The sequence below is a fragment of the Sciurus carolinensis genome, chromosome 9, assembly GCF_902686445.1.
Source record: "Sciurus carolinensis chromosome 9, mSciCar1.2, whole genome shotgun sequence".
In the NCBI taxonomy this organism is placed as follows: Eukaryota; Metazoa; Chordata; class Mammalia; order Rodentia; family Sciuridae; genus Sciurus; species Sciurus carolinensis.
In genome coordinates, this window is record NC_062221.1 from 42,483,002 (window position 1) to 42,496,114 (window position 13,113).

Genomic DNA, 13,113 nt, shown 5'->3' on the forward strand with positions numbered 1-13,113 from the left:
AGCCAAGCCCACACGGCACTTCAGCCTATAAGCTTTAGTAATGAACTTGAAACCACGCCCCATATGATAAATAAGCACGGAGCTGTTGTGAGAAATAAAACCCATGTACAGAATGAGCTAGGGCTTCAGACTTCGTTTTGGTACTTGCTGCCCAAGAAAACCATAATACAAACTTAAACAAAGACAACTCTCACTCCCTTCTCTCCCTTCAGACACTGAATTAAAGTGACTGATTCATTTTAAACAAGGGGAATACAGTATGAGCTCTCTTGGGGCCATGAAATGACTTTTCTGTTGTTGCCCAGGTTGGGTGGTGGTCACAGAATATACAGCACTATAAATTCACTTTGCATAAGAGAGACATATGAAGTTGTTTCTGAGAATCAAACTCACGAGTCTCAGATTTTTGAATAGCATTAAATAAGTCTAAAGCTTCATTAATCACTCAAGTCTAAACCTCAGTATAAGTTCAAGAGGAAAACTTATCAAAGAACCTTCTAACTTCTGATTCTGACTTGGTGTCTAAATTTTTAAATCACTCATTTCGGTTTCATCACCTACAATTAAGATACATTTAGAAGATTAAAAAAAGATCCCTTTAAATGGATCTTTTGGTTGACTTTTAAAATGGAACTTAACACACATTATGGGTTTCAAAGCAAGAAATTTAAATTTAGTTTTCATTTTAGAAAAATGTAACTGATAATGTCCTTAAGGAAGTTAAAAACTAAAACACAGTCAATAATGTTCCAGCATATTGCTTAAGAAAGACTAAGAACCTCATGTGGAATCTCATGCCTGTAATCCCAGCCATATGGGAGGTTGAGGAGGGAAGATCAGAAGTTTGAGGTCAGCCTGGGCAATAGAGAGACACTGTCTCAAGATGGAAAATAAAAGGACTGAGGATCTGGGGATGTAGCTCAATGGTAGAGTCACTGTGTTCAATCCTCAGGCAGAGTGGGGGATCCATGCCTGGCTTTTTAACATAATGCACTCACAGTAGGCACTTATTTCCTCCTACTTTCAACCACAAGAACAGTTTTAATTCCCATGGCTTGTTTCCATGATCTCTATTTAAGTAAGATCTATTTTAACATAATAGTCAAGGTTTCCTAACTTTAATTATTGTTTCTTCTAAACTGTGAGATTGGATGGACGCAAATATGCCAACAAAAACTTTATTCACCTGTTGCCAAAAAAAACTTACATGGCTTTCTGGTAAAATTCAAGTTACTCAAAACCTATGAAATACAAGTCATTAGCATATTAGCTCCAAAGTGTCAGGCATGAAAATCCCAGAGACTACCTCAGATCTAACACCCACCCTGCCCCATCTCCCCTACCCACTTCCAGGTCTCCTTCAAGAGTTTCTCATAGGGTCCTTTTAGAATGGGGGGCGGGGGTCGGTAAAATTACAACAGTAAGAAAACTAGCCTTAGTGGCTGGTGACTTTCGAAGGAGCCAGTACTCCACCTGCTGGCAAAACCAAGGGATGGCAGGGAGAGTGGAACAAACCTCAAGGGAAATAACCTTCTTGCTACAAAAAAAAAATTAAAAAGAAAGAAGGAAGAATTAGTTCCAAGAGCACATCAAAGCCAGTCCAAGCGATTTAGTGAGGTCCTCAGGGCTGGGATGACAGGCATGAACCAGTGTGCCAGGCTCAATAGTGTCTTATAAAATAACTATTCCGAATTGATTTATAAGTTTTTAGAAACTGAATATATTTCTTATTTTCATTTACATAAAAATTGTTGGTTTTATGTATAAAGTGTTTATATTTTTATGCATGTGTATATTAAATATAAATATCATTTTTTAAAAAAGCACATCAATGTCACATGAGGTAATGTGGTTAGTATAATTAAAATTTGTCCCCACAATATCAGAATATTTCTGGAGTACATGAAAATGCTCATGCAAAAAAAAAAGTGATTGAATTCAAAACCATCTCCTTTATAGAAAACTGGTTTACAAACATGTTGATTTACATTCTCAAGGAAATCCTCTGATAAATAATATTGATCTCTCCTTTGCCCAAACATTTACAAGAAATATGCCTGTTAGGTCAACTCAATTTATGGAATGGAAGAAATACAGATAAATCCCCAACTCAACTAGAGAAACTACTAATGGGACAGTGTCTTCATCATTCTATTAAATTCTATGCCCAGGATTTCTCTTATTCTGACAAAAAGCATTTCCTTTTGTCTCATGTATATTAACTCAAGTAAAATCAAGATCTGATAACCCCAATGAAGATGAAAAATAGTTAAATATTAGACCCCCAATATAACTACACTCTTTTAATAAAAACTCCAGCAAAAATAATGACATAGTAGGATGTGACTTTTAATGAGCCCAGGCCACTCAACTAAATGAATAAGGATAGCTTTTTTTTTTTTTTTACGGGGGGGAGTGGCGTACCAGGGGTTGAACCCAGGGACACTCAACCACTGAATCATATCCCCAGTCCTTTTTTTTTTTTTTTTTTTTTTGTATTTTATACAGAGAAAGGGTCTCACTGAGTTGCTTAGGGCCTCACTAATTTGCTGAGGCTGGCTTTGAACTTGTGACCCACCTGCCTCAGCCTCCAGAGCCACTGGGATTACAGGCATGCGCCACCGTGCCAGGCCAGGATAGCTATTTTTTGAGCTCTTCCTGTGGACCAGGCATGCATGGCTCCACAGTGTTTTACAAGTATCTACTCTTTTAAATCTCACCACTCTGTTATTATGCTAGGTTTACAGATGAGAAAACTGAGTTGTCCAGAGGTCACATACCTTTCCAAGATCACACAGCTAGCCATCGAGCCAGGGTTAGGACCCAAGCAAGACATTGTTCCTGGCCATGTACATTTGGCCCTAATGTTCATGGGTTCAACCAATCTCAGATGGAAAAAAACTTATCTATACTGGACATGTACAGACTTTTCTTGTCATTGCTCTCTAAATAATTACAGTGTGAAAGTATAATTACTATTATACTGCATAATAATTGTTATGCAGTTATGTGGTATTTACACTATATTCAGTATTATAAGTAGTCTAGAGATGATGTAAAGTATATGGGAAGATGTGCCTAGGTTATGGGCATAGGTTGTGTTATTTTACATAAGGATTCCAGCATCTGCTGATTTTGATCCATGGATTTCGGTTTTGAGGAAGGTTCTGGAACCAGTATCCCCCGAAAACTGATGAACCACTGTACTTTACTCTATCCTCCCAGGTGCCTACCACTTTGAAAGCCCTGCCAGACTCTGGTCAGTGCAAAGGAGGAGGAGACAAAAGGACTGCACTCTCAACAGCTTCATGACATTCTCCAGAGAAGGAGCCACAAAACTGAGACCCGGAGGTGACAGGGAGGCAAGGTGTCCCCAGGCAGAAGGTACTTAACCTGCCAAGACAAAGGAGGAAATGGGATGGATATTAGAGGGACTGTCTGCAGTGAGACTGATGGGGCTGGGGACGGGAGAAGAACATGCCATGAGAAAGGGAGGAGCCCTCTTATGTCACATCATGAAGGCAAAGAGGCATAACCAAGGGATTCTAAACCTGAAAATAACCACAGAAGCATGTTAAAAAGATGAGGAACTAGGCTTTGTTGGGTAAGTAGAAATTTAGAAGACATTCAAGATAAAGGATGGACAGGCATATTTTAGCGTGTTAAAATGTCATGAACTTTACCACTGAGGCTGGTGTGGAAATCCTGGCAGCAGCATGCCCTCTAACTCCCTCAACAAGCCAGGTCTGAGCCTGAGTCGAGCAGAGGCTACTACTGTCATTCACAGAGCGAGGTGCACAGACAAAAGTAGGGCTGATGGACCGAGGGGAAGTGGGATGGCCCAGTCTGGGAGGTGGTTTTCAAGTGTGGACTGGAGGTCCTGAGGACCATTTAGGGTGCCCCAGATGCTCTGCTCCTGAACCCAGACACAGGGGGTGCACATGTAAGTCACAGGCACAGAAGGGACAGCATGGCTGGAGGTCATTGGGTATAGACTTTGCCCGTGCAGAATGTGCAGTATAAAAGACAGGGTGAAGTTTTTTTGTTTTCTTTTTTTAATATTTTGTTTTAGTTATAGGTGGACACAATACTTTATTTTATTTTATGTGGTGCTGAGAATCAAACCTCGGGCCTCACGCATGCTAGGCAAGTGCTCTACCACTGAGCCATGGCCCCAGCCCAAAGAGTGAAGTTTTAAGACACGGGGTTCTGAGGCTTTCGGAATTCAGGATTTGGGTGGGAAGACAGTTCATTTCTGTTTTTACTAATCTCAAACTAAAATTTAGCATTTTTTTCTATTATAAATGGAGGCAATAATCTGCATCAAATGGGCCATTCCTGTCACTTGTCATGAATAGAAATCAAAGATATTTTCATGTTACATTACAGTGATTGCAAATACCTTGTAATATCATTTCTACTCATTGTTACTTCAAAATTATTGTCATTATTAGACCTGCCACTAGGTTTTGGTATATAATGCATTTTAACAAAGAATGTATTTTATAGTATTACACATTTATTTTTTTCTTTTTTCGGTACGGGGGTTGGAATCCAGGGGTTCTTTACCACCAAGCTACATCCTCAGCCCTGTTTTATTTTTTGAGACAGGGTCTCACTAAGTTGCTGGGGCTGGCCTCAAACTTGCAATCCTCATGCCTCAGCCTCCTGAGTTGCTGGGATTATATGCATGTGCCCAGCTACATATTTACTTATTAGCATATTTATAACTGTATGTCAGTGTTCTTTTTAATTCTATGCATTTTATGAAGTCAATATTATTCTTTTATTAAGGGATTCATTAGCTGCATTAGAATACCAAAGAGGTCTCCATGTCATACAAAGAAGTGAAGACCATGTGATTTAAGGGGGAGTATCACAAGAAAACTCCTAAAAATGGCATTTGGAAATCAGGGATCCTCACATGAAATGATGCCAGCATTCAAATCCAGGATTCAGGACCCAGGACCCTGACTTAGGTTCGTTCCTCCTCCTGACTCCACCTTCTAGAATAATAAAAAAACATTAATCCCTTCATTTGGGTAAACAAAGTGCTTTCACATGTATTTGCTCCTCACAGTGACCAGGATAGGGAAGGCCACAGCCCAACCTGCCTTGACCCTCAGCAGAAGCTGCCTCTGAGAAGGTGCCCCTCCTTGGGCTCTGCACTGGGCCATCCATGGGTGGAACATGGCATCTGTCACCCAGTCTGCAGCAACAGTCATGAGCACAGAGGACTGGCAAGCAAGGACCTGTCCCTGACACCACACCAGCTACAGCCTTGGAGCAATAGGAAGGCAGAGTCGGTGCAGAGCCAGCAAGTGAACTGGGCTTCTCTTCAGGCTTCTATCTGCAGCAAGGCTCACAGCTGAATTGGCTTCTTTGCTCCAAGCTGTTCTATTTAGTTCTGATTGGTGATCCAGGGTAAATTACATGATTTACAATATATCAACTGTTGAATTTTCCATCGCTTCTGACCAAAATAGAAGCTTTTACTTAGGCAATTAGTTTGAAATTCAGTGGAGAAGCGGTCACAATGGGCTCTCTGTTCTCTCCCCACAGGGCCCACCAACCGGCCTTCATTATTTAATCTGTGACGCGTGTTGCTGGGGCTGTGTTAATGACAACAGCACTAATTGTCTTCACATCTACTCCCCGCTCTGGGACCTCTGTCATGGCTTGTATCTATGTATTTTATTTTGCTTCTCTTACTTTGACAAGGTTATTTTCTTACTGACCACAAATTTCCCTGAAATCTAGTCCAACACTCCAAAAGGTAGTGACATCTTAAAACTTGGTAATAACAAAAAACTTAAGATGCATGCATTGGTACCCTTTTAGATTACTGTAATTTTATACAAAGCAGTATAATTTCTAGCAAATGCTACCTCAAGGTTGACTAGGTGACCTGCTATTTATAATAATCTCCTCAGGTCACAGATTGCTCTGGCCCCTTCCCACACTGAACACATGCTTTGCTTTTCCACAATGAGAATTCGGCTTTATATAACTCATCTGGCAAAACATGCTCTGCTGAAAAACAAGTAGAGTATTTGTTTAAAAGTATGTTTAAATGTAATATTGCTAAGCCAGGCGCGGTGTTGCATTCTTATAACCCCAGCAGCTCAGGAGGCTGAGGCAGGAGGATGGTGAGTTCAAAGCCAGCCTCAGCAAAAGTGAGATGCTAAGCACCTCAGTGAGACCCTGTCTCTAAAAAATACAAAATAGGGCTGGGGACATGGCTCAGTGGTTGAGTGCCCCTGAGTTCAATCCCCGGTACCCAAGAAAAAAAAATGTAAATTGCTATATTAATTGACTTCAAGCCATGCCCCTCCCACTCTGTTACTCGGAGTTGAATGCAAGAGGGCTCTACCACTGAGTTATAGCCCCAGCACTTCTTATTTTTTAAAGACAGGATCCTAAGTTGCCCAGGCTGGTCTTGAACTTGTGATCCTCCTGCCTCAGCCTCCACAGTGACTGGGAGTAGTGGGTGTGCCAGGTCCTGGGCTTCTTATTTTTAAATAAGGAGTCATAGGGAAAATTGTTATTTGCCTTCTAGTCATAGTTACCTGGAACTAGGGAATTTTTATAGGTCAAAAGAAAGTTAAAAATTGGTCTTTGGGCCCCAGGAAGGAGGAGACAGATATGTTACTGCCACCTCTACCTGCCTCTGCAGTGGCACCTGGGCCACTGTACCCAGCAGAGCTTGGCACCTGGCCATTCGCTGTCACAGAAGGGACCAGACTGGCAGCAACATGCCCGGGGTTATTTACCTTCTTAGCTCATCACCCAAAAGTACTTCCTAACCTGCTTACCCAGTTTAAGTCAGGAAGGGCTTCCTGTGGCCACTGGGTCCCTTGGCCACAAGCCGACTGCTAGAGGTCCCACCCTGATGGCTTTGCATTGCAAGCAGCGTGAGCTGCTTCCCCACAAGACCACTCCTCCCGGACACTGGATTTTTCCAGTTTTCTAGACAGCCTAGCTCCCCCTCCCCTTTAGGTTTGTACCACTGTCCCACCCAGGATGCCCTCTCCCTCCTCCCCAGTGTTTCAAGGGGAAGCCCAGACCCGTCTCCCACAAAGCCTGCTTAGACCACCCCGGTTGTAAATTACTGCTGCATACTACAGGGATCAGCGGCAGCAAATTCATTAGACAACTCATTGTAACTTGTGACCTTAGTTCCATTGTTGTCTGGATTAACTACTTAAATATGCCCTGGCATTTAACTTTTCAAGTATGAGATGCTCTGAACTTACCGAGAGGTCACATCCCAGCAAACCCATGGTTAAACTGAAAATATCCAAGGTCCAAAATGCATTTAATCCAGCAAATCTACAGAACATCAATACCTTAACCTAGCCCACAGTAAAGGTGCTCAGAACACTTAACATGAGCTCGGAGGTGATCAAAATCATCTAACACAAAACCTAGTTTATAATAAAGTATTGGGTATCTCATATTTGGGTACACTCCCATACCATCCTAAAGTCAAAAAATCATTAAGCCAAACTACTGTAAATTGAGGATCATCTATACTTACATTTACTTCTTCTACGTTATCAGTAACACAAGGTACAGCTCCAAAATCAACTGCTGCAAAAAGCACTGGTACAGACAAATTCTACCTTATGTGGCATTCATATACATACACTGGTTGACTCTAAGAGGTTTATATAACTTCTATTACTTAATGATAAGCACAGAGCAACAGCCACTCATTGCCACAAGCTTATTATACACAGTATCTTGTTTCCCATTCACATCTGCCCTATGAGGTAGATACTGAAAGCACCCAGAAACCACTCCGGGTGCAGGAACTCACGCAAGAGACTTTATTAAGTGGACAGGTAGAGTGTCTGCACGCAGGGTGAGAGAGAGATAAAGTGAGAGAAAGAGAGCGAGCACGAAAGAGGGAGCAAGAGTGAGGAGGAGAGAGAGAGAATGGCGGGGGAGCTATTCTTAAGTAGTGGAATTTCATGGGCTAATAATAATGGACCAGTGACTGACTAGGAGGTTCGCCGCAGACTAACCATCTGGGTTGTAAAGTGGTGTAGGGGAGGCAGAATAATGGCAGCAGTAAAATAGCAGATCTTATGCCAATAGATACTGTTATTTTTTTTCCCATTTCTCAGATGAAGAAAGTGGAACCAGAACAGTTAATTTGCCCAAGGTCATTCATTCAACATATAGGCATTGAACATCTAGTACATGGCAAGTGTCCTTATCAGAATTAATGATGCAAAGCAGAAAGCCCCTATCTTCAGAAAGCTATTACTCTATGAGGGGAAAGAGACTGTCAAAAATTAAAATAAATAAATATAAAACCAGATAATGCCAAGTGATGTGACAAAAGTCAAAGCAGACTAAAGGTCTGGAGAATAATGGGAGGAGAAGGAAACAGTACACTCCTCACACAGGGTGGTCAGAAGAGGATTCTCTAGGAGGATGATGTGTAGGCAGAGACATTAGTAGAGTGAGGTAGAAAGCCACACAATTTATTATCTGGGGCAAAGGTTCTAGGCAAAAGAAACTGAGCTGCAAAGGCCCTGAGGCCTAAACAAACTTGGTATGTTCAAAACCAACAAAAGGCCAGTATAGTCAGAGTGTTGTGAAAGAAAAGGCAACAGTAGAGGAAGAAGTTGGAGAGGGAGCAGGGAAGTCTGATCATATTAGGCTTTGATAATCACTGCACAAGGTTGTTTCGTTTCCGTGGGAAGGCCCAGGAAGATTTCGATCAGGGGAGTGAAACACTATGATTTTAAAAGACTATGCAGATTGTTCAGGTAAAGAATGGGCAGAGAAAGCGGACTATTCAAGAAAATACTGCAGTCATCCAGGTGGGAGAAGATGTTGGGATGTAGTCACACCTAAGATACACTGGGAAGACAGGACCCACAGGTTTTCTCATGTGCACTGTGATACAGAATATAAAAGACTGGGGTCAAAGAGAGTCTAAGATGGGGATGTGAGCAACAGGGAGAAAAGTTCAGTTACTGAGCTGGGGAACACAGTGGGTGGTGGGGAGTGAGGAGAAACAGTCAGTTTGGGGGGCAAATCAAGAGTACCATTTCAGATGGGTTAAGTTTGAGTGTTATTTTAGTTACCCAAAAGAAGATCAATAAGAAAGATGGACATATAAGCCTGGAGTTCAGGACTGAGATATAAAATTGGGAGTCAGATGGCTTTAAACAGGATAGTTGGTTTTAAATAACATCTTTCCACCATGAGACTGGCTGAAGGAGGATAAAGGAGAGATATGAGGAGACTGAGCCTCAGGGCTCTCTGATATCTAAATATCAGCAAGAAGAGAAGGATCCAGTAGAGCACACAAAAAAGACCTGCCAGTAAGATGGAAAGAAAGCCAGGGGAGCCCTGGGATACAAAAGGCAGCTGAACATAGGACTGCAAGTACAGGGTGGCTGATATGCCAATGGTGCCTGAGAAATGGGGAGACAAGGAGACCAAGAACTGAACATGGAGAGAGAAAGATGGGGACACTGATAGCCTACACAGGAGTGGTCACAGGGAAATTATAGGCATGAAATCCTAAAAAGTGAGTTCAAATGAAACTGTGATGGCAAGGCATTGCAGACAGAAAGACCTAAAGTGGATATACCATGTTCATGGATTGAAAGACTATTGTCTGTTTGCCACAGCCTGATCCCAATTATAATTTCACTAGGTGGTGTGGGGGGCGGAACTGACATGCTTGTTATAAAGTGTTTGTAGAAATGTGAAGGACTTCTATATCCAAAAAATCATTAAAAAGATAAAACCAAAGTTAGATAACTTGACCTACCTGACTTTGAGACCTTAAAATGTTTATAACAATGAAGATAATGCAGAACTGGCATATGGTCAACAAATAGATTAATGAGACAGCACAGAGAGCTCAGAACTGGACTCACATTGCATGTTCACTTGATTTTTCACAACAGTTACACCAAAAAACTAATAAAGAAAGAAAAAGATTTTCAACAAAAAAGGCCAAAACAACTAACAATCTATATGGCAAAAGTAAATAAATCTCAAACCTGACCTCACACCATACACAAAAATTAAACTGGGATGGATCACAGACCTAAATGTAGAAGCTAAAATTATACAGCTTTTAGCTAACATGATAAGCAATAAACATAAAAAGGGGGAAAATTAAGCTTAATTAAAATTAAATAATTTTGAGCACCAAAAGACACCATTAAGAAAATGAAAAGGTAATGAAAGTGATGGCCTACGAGGAAATATATGCAAGTTATAGATCTGACAGAGAACTGATATCTAGGAAACATCATGAGGGCCTACAAGTCAATAAAAAGTGAGCAAAACAAGACCAAGACAGTTCACAAAGGAAGAAAAACTAATGGTCAATAAGCACTAGAAAAAGTGCTCAAAGTTAACACTCATCAGGGAAATTAAAATAAAAAACAAAAGCTATCAAGCAAAACTCCAGACTGTATAAACATTAGAAGATTATCAAATGCAGATGCTGGCAAGGAAGAAGGATGAGCAACACTCTCATACACTGTTGATCGGGTATAAAACTATATCCATTTTAGAAACACTCTCATAGTTTCTTATAAAATTAAACATATACCTACTCTACGACTCCTAAGTATCTGCCCAAGAGAAAAGGGAACAATATTCAGAAAAAGAAATTCATGTTTGTTTCTGGCAAGTTTATTTACAACAGACCAAAGCTGAATGCAATTCAGATATCTAACAGGAGAAAAATGAATAAACAAACTGTCACATAGTCAATAATGGAATGATACTTAGCAGTAGACAGGAACGAATTACTGACGCACATGCTGCGGATGGATCGCAAAAATCATGTGCTGAGTTAAAGAAGGCTGACACTAAAGGGGACATTCTCTAGGGCTGCATTTTTATGATCTTTTAGAAAGGCAAAAATGATATAAGACAAAATTTTTCAAAACAGTGGTTGCCTCTGGAAGGAGATGGGAGGGTCATGTGAGGAACTTCCTGTGACGATGGTCATGTTCTGTACCTGGACAAGCGCGTGGATTGCAGAGGTGGTGCATGCATTGCCAGGGCTCTGAATGGTACACTTAAGATTTGTGCAGCTCAACGTATATAAATTTTACTTCAAAAGAGAGAACTATAAACAAATACTGAACCCAAATTAATGATACACCCACTGAAGTGTTTAGGAGTGAGCATACCGATGCCTGCAACTTACTTTAAAATGAACCCAAAACCTAAGATGAGTTATAGAAGAATGGAGGAATGGATGGATGACAAGTGTGTGTCGAAGCTCTCATGCAAAGCATTAATTGTGGAGTCCAGGTGGTGGTTTGTGGGTATTTGCTTTAAAATTCCAACAACTTTCCCGTATGTTTGAAATATTTATACTAAGATGTTGAAGGGGGTGGGGTGAGTGTGAGGTAAGGAATTTGAAAAAGTGAGAACAGATAACTATTCAAAGAGTTTTGCTTTAAAGAAAAACAAAGATATGGGGCAAAGTAGAGGGAAGCAAGGGAGAATCTTTTCTTCAATTTTTATTGGTGCATTATAGCTGTACACAATGATGGGAGTTGTTGTTACATATTTGTGCATGCACACAATATAACAATAGAATTTGGCCAATATCACTCCCTGGTATTTCCCTTCCCCTCCTCTAGTCCCGCCCCCTGATCCCATCCCTTTACTCTACTGATCTCCCTTCAATATTCATGTGATACCTCCACCCTTCTTTTCCATTTTCCTCTCTAGCTTTCACATATGAGAAAAATAAACCTATGACCCTTTGACCTTCTGAGTTTAGCTTATTTCACTTAATGTAACATTCTCAAGTTCCATCCATTTTCCTACAAATAACATAATTTCACTTTCCTTTACGGCTTAATAAAACACTATTTTGTACACATACACCAAGTTTTCTTTATCCATTCATCTTTTACTGAACACCTAGGCCGGTTCTATCATTTGGCTATTATGAATTAGGCTGCTATAAACGTGGGTATACATGTTTCACTAAAGTATGATAACTTTAATTCTTTAGGATAAATATCTAGGAGTGGTATAGCTAAGTTATATGGTGGTTCCATGCCTTATCTTTTGAGGAGCCTCCATACTGATTCCCATAGTGATTACACTAACTTACAATCCCATCAAGAGTGTAAAAGCATTCCTTTTCCCCCACATCCTCTCCAGCATTTATTATTGTTTATATTCTTGATGACTGCCATTCTGACTGTGTGAGATGAAATCTCAGAGCAGTTTTGATTTGAATTCCCCTAGTTGCTAATGATGTTGAACATTTTTTCATATATTTGTTGGCTATTTATTTATATTTCTTCTTTTGAGAAGTGTCTGTTTAATTCACTTTCCCATTTATTAATTGGGATATTTGTTTTTTTAATTTATTTTTATTGTACACAAGTGGGATATTGTTTCTGTTTGTACATGAAGTAAAGGCATACCATTTGTGTAGTCATACATTTACATAGGGTAATAGTGTTTGATTCATTGTTATTTTTTCCTTCCTCCCACCCCTCCCACCCCTCCCACCCCTGTTTTCCCTCTATACAGTCCCTTCTTCCTCCATTCTTGCCCCCTTCCCACCCCCCACTATGTGTCAACATCTGCTTATCAGTGAGATCATTCGTCCTTTGGTTTTTTGAGATTGGCTTATCTCACTTAGCATGATATTCTCCAATTTCATCCATTTGCCTGCAAATGCCATAATTTTATTATTCTTTATGGCTGAGTAATATTTCATTATATATATATATATATATATATATATATATATATATATATATATATCACAGTTTCTTTATCCATTCATCAATTGAAGGGCATCTAGGTTCCACATTCTGGCTATTGTGAATTGAGCAGCTATGAACATTGATGTGGCTGCATCTCTGTAGTATGCTGATTTTAAGTCCTTTGGGTATAGGCCAAGGAGTGGGATAGCTGGGTCAAATGGTGGTTCCATTCCAAGTTTTCTGAGGAATCTCCATACTGCTTTCCAGAGTGGCTGCACTAATTTGCAACCCCACCAGCAATGTATGAGTGTACCTTTTTCCCCACATCCTCGCCAACACCTGTTGTTGCTTGTATTCTTGATAATCACCATTCTAATTGGGG

At 40.4% G+C, this 13,113-nt stretch overlaps 1 protein-coding gene across 2 annotated transcripts in view; it reads right to left on the reverse strand.

Moving 5' to 3' along the window:
* Positions 1 to 13,113, reverse strand: part of Pld1 (phospholipase D1) — a 218,175-nt gene that overhangs the window by 166,497 nt on the left and 38,565 nt on the right. The gene's annotated exons all lie outside the window — the stretch shown is intronic.